The following is a 4,620-nucleotide window of genomic DNA, read 5'->3' as shown; positions in this document are numbered from 1 at the left end:
TCTTGGAGGAATTTTATGAATCGAACAAAGATCCTCTGTTCTTGATGAATTTCACCAATCCAAAAAATCCCCCCTTTTCAACTGATTTGGAGATGGATATTTATAAAGCGATTTAGGGTTTCTCGTGACGAAGAGAGAGAGGAGCGGGGACAAACGAAGGTGGAGGGGACAGCGGGAGTGGGGTGACAGAAGCGTGGGAGGATGACGATGGAAGAGGAGTGGGAGTAACGTGGGGGAAGATGGGCGAAAAGGGAGAGAAAGAGGAAAGGGGGAGGGGGAGGCGCGGCGGAGAAAAATGGGAAGGGAACCTAGGGTTCCCTTGTTTTGGACGAGAGTTGGGCCGGGTCGGGTAATGATTTAATGGAATGGATTGGCTAAAATGTGGGCTGGTTGAATTAAAATGTGGCCAGGTAAATTAAAAATGATGCCAGGTAAATTAAAATGTGGACTGATTTATGAATTGGTCCGAAAATAGTATGGGTTGATTGGGCTACTACGTTTAAATAAAAGACTTATTTAAATAACTTGTGTTAATATAAAATATGCAATTATTAGTGCTCAGATAAAAAATGGCGTTGTAATAGCCGTGCAATAATATTTCAAAAATCCACAGTAAATAAACACTATTATTTAATTATGCAAAGATAAATGCGATGCGTGTGCGTAAGCTGGTAAAATGACGAAATGATAAAAATTGTGAATTATAATAATAATAATAATAATAATAATAATAATAATAATAATAATAATAATAATAATAATAATAATAATAATAGTAATAATAATAAGTGATAAATGATGATGATAGCAGCTAGTAACTGTAATAGAATAATGAAACGCCGGTATTGATAAGAGGCTAATAATTATAGTAAAAAATACAAATATATATTTTTAATTTTCCAAAAATATTAGAAGCGTAAACAGGTATTTCGAAGGAGAGGCGGGATAAAATTGGGTGTCAACAGTTCCAACTCATGTAGTTTTAGTTTGTAATTGGTTATTTCTAAGTTTGTACTTTAAGAAATTTGATGAAGCCATGCTATTTAGTTTGATTGTTATTTCTTGAAAGTTTCATTTTGTTGAAGTCATTAAATGCTTATTTCTGAGTTTATACTTAAAGAACTTAGAGGAAGCCATGCTATTTACTTTGATTGTTATTGCTTGAAAGTTTCATTTTGTTGAAGTCATTAAATGCTTATTTCTGAGTTTTATGTTTAGAAATTAGAGGAAGCCATGCTCTTTAGTTTCAATTCAGCTCCATATTTTCAGTTTTTGTACTTTCAGTTTGTTTAATTTTTATTTTCAGTTCTTGTAGTTTCAGTTTGTTTATTTTTTCTATTTTTTTTTTGAAGTCTGAATTTATATACTCATTGTTATTGCTGAAAAGTTTCATTTTTTTGAAGCCATCAATTTCTTATGTAGAGCCATTTCTTAGTTTGTACTTTAAAAAATTAGAGTAGTTTCAATTCAGTTCCATATTCTAGAACCTTTCCCTTTTTTTTTCCCCTGTAGTTCAATGGATGTTGCTGCTGCTGCTTCTTCAGGCAAGCCAGGTTGGCACCAAATTCTTAAAATCTAAACTTAGTTTTGGTTTTGAACGTGAAGCAAATGATTTTCAAATTTCAGTTTGTCACGTGCATCTGTTTTTCAAACTTTAGTGTTAATTACTTTTATGTCGAACATTTCATGCAATCCAACAACAGATTGCTCCGAAAGTGACGAAAACGTATAATGTTCTGGTTAGTTGGGTGATAGTTTCAATTCAGTTTCATATTTTGAAATCCTAGTTACATTTTTTGAAGTCATTATTGCTTATGCAGTGCCATTTCTGAGTTTGTACTTTCGGAAATTAGATGAAACCGTGCTATTTAGTTTCAATTCAACTCCATATTTCCGTATCATGTATTTTAGTTTGTTTAAGTGGTTTTTTGTGGTTTGATTGAAGTCCGAATTTATATATTCATTGTTATTGCTTGAAAGTTTCATTTTGTTGAAGTCATTAATTGCTTATGCGGTGCCATTTTCAAGTTTGTACTTTTAAGAAATTAGAGGAAGCCAAGCTCTTTAGTTCAGATTCAACTCCATTTTTCCAGCTGATGTAGTTTCAGTTTGTTCAAGCGGTTTTTTGTGGTTTGATTGAAGTCCGAATTTATACACAAACGTTCATTGTTATTGCTTGAAAGTTTCATTTTATTGAAGTCATTAATTGCTTATGCGGTTCCGAGTTTGTACTTTACGAAATTAGAGGAAGCCATGCTATTTAGTTTCGATTCAGTTCCATATTTCCAGTTCATGTAGTCATAGTTTGCGCAAGTGTTTTTTTGTGGTTTGATTGAAGTTCGAAGTTATATAGAAATGTTCGTAGTTATTGCTTGGACGTTTCATTTTGTTGAAGTCATTAATTGCTTATGTGGTGCCATTTCCGAGGTTGTACTTTACGAAATTAGAGGAAGCTATGTTAATTAGTTTCGATTCAGCTTCATATTTCCAGTTCATGTAGTTCCAGTTTGTTGAAGTGCTTTTTTTGTTTGTTTGATTGAAGTCCGAATTTATATATTCATTGTTATTGCTTGAAAGTTCAATTTTGTTGAAGTGATTAATTGTTTTTGCCATTTCTGAGTTTGTACTTTAAGAAATTAGAGCAAGCCATGCTATTTAGTTTCGATTCAGCTCCTTATTTCTAGTTGATGTAGTTTCAGTTTGTTGAAGTGGCTTTTGTGGTTTTATTGAAATCCGAATGTATACATAAACTTCATTCTTGTTGCTTGAAAGTTTCATTTTGTTGAAGTCATTTATTGCCTAGGGTTGGTAATTATGTTTGTGCTGAGGGTGATAGTGCGGCTAGGGGCCGAAGTTATCCCACTTGAATAACTTAAAAGTAAAGCTACCTGTCCCTTGAACTTGACAAAACTTTCATAAATTGGTTATCTTTTCAAGATCTTATTGATTTTTTTTTTCGGTCACTTTCTCCTAAAAAATTCATGTGTACCTTATCCCTTAAGTACCAGAAGATGCTTGCATTTGACGCGAAGCTTTAGATTGGGAAGCCTTCCGTCTGCTCCGCTGCCGTTTGCTTCTAGGTGGCTTGATGTTCTTGATTCTGGTAGTAAGAGCAACAACTTTCTCTGGCTCAACCTTTAACTTGTCGATTTTTAATTTTAAAGTAGTTTACCCCATTCCGGACTGCATATGTAACTACCAATATCGAATGCAATGTAGCATTTAGAGGTACTGCTCCTACTTCAACTTTTCTTCACAGATGTTTCAGCCAAGAACTACCAACACAACAGATGAATTTGCTTAACATTTGGCCAAAACGATAGGCCAACGACTCCAACCACCAAGAAAGGCCTAGCCTAGCGCACTGGCCCAACGATCCATCTCGTAGGGGGTCAGGTTGGGTCCGACCCACTTGAGCCTATCTTATGTTCTCTTACCATCAAAACAAGGTGAAGAGACATGTTTGTTGTTCAACTCAAAACTTCAAAAGACCAATATACCTTTCAACATCAGATAGTTTGCAGAGTGGTGAATTCCATTTGCATACTCCACAACCACTAATATTCAAAGCTAATAACCTTTAGGCAGCACCAACCTTTCCCAAGATAAATCAAAAGTATTTTCCAACATAGAGCAGTCCACCATCCAGTCTCAAATCAAAATAAAATGACCTAATGAAAGGGCACCATATTTCAATTAATTTCACTACAAGTTTTCAGTCAACCCCAGTCAACTTAATTAATTCAAGGTCAAGATAACTCAGATTAAAGTACTAAAAATATTGTAAAAAGAATTTATCAGAAAACATGTGATTATTTTTAGCCACTGTAACCTCACGAAAGCGTTTCTACAAGAAGTAACATAACAGAGTAATAATTTCACTCCATGTCACATTAATACACGTGCTTTCTATACTTTTTCCAGAAAGTTTTGAATATGTAATAAAACAATACTGCTAGAATAATTATAATTACTACAATTATCTTCTTATATTACATATTCAAAACTCAGACACTTTGATTTTAACAGATTTATTGAATTATGTTTTACTAGAAAACACAACAATGAACACCACAAAATATGTCACAATCTCAATAAAAGGAGAGAAAATTAACACCTAATATTACATAGCAACCATATAAGGGGTTAATTTACACAAATGATCCCCTTTTAGAAATAATTCTAAGACTCTTGCCAGAGGATATTAATCATTGTTATCTAAATTTTTTTTACAGTAAAAAACAATAATCAGTACCCACATCTATCTAAATTTGGGGGAAAAAATGTCATTACTTTTCAGAGGCATAGAGTTTAAGGATGAAAGGTGTCAAACTATCTATGCAATTGAATTTGAAGAACTTAAAAGCATTGATATTTACCTCTTCCCTAAAATCCTTGAAACTGCTATATATTGGTTGAAGTCTTAAGAGGGCATTGATTTCTTATATTGTCTTTACTTTCTCATAATTCTTCAAGTCTAGAATTCCCGCCTCAAATACACTCGAAACTTCGAATGGCGTACCTAGTGACCTAACATAACTCACCAACAAAAAGAGTAAGATAAATAAATTTTTTGATATTAATAATAATATACTTATGGCTCTTACCAAAACAAAGGAA

This window comes from Lycium barbarum, chromosome 8 (assembly GCF_019175385.1).
Source record: "Lycium barbarum isolate Lr01 chromosome 8, ASM1917538v2, whole genome shotgun sequence".
Classification (NCBI taxonomy): Eukaryota; Viridiplantae; Streptophyta; class Magnoliopsida; order Solanales; family Solanaceae; genus Lycium; species Lycium barbarum.
The sequence above is the reverse complement of the archived record's forward strand: the minus strand, read 5'-3'. Positions refer to the sequence as shown.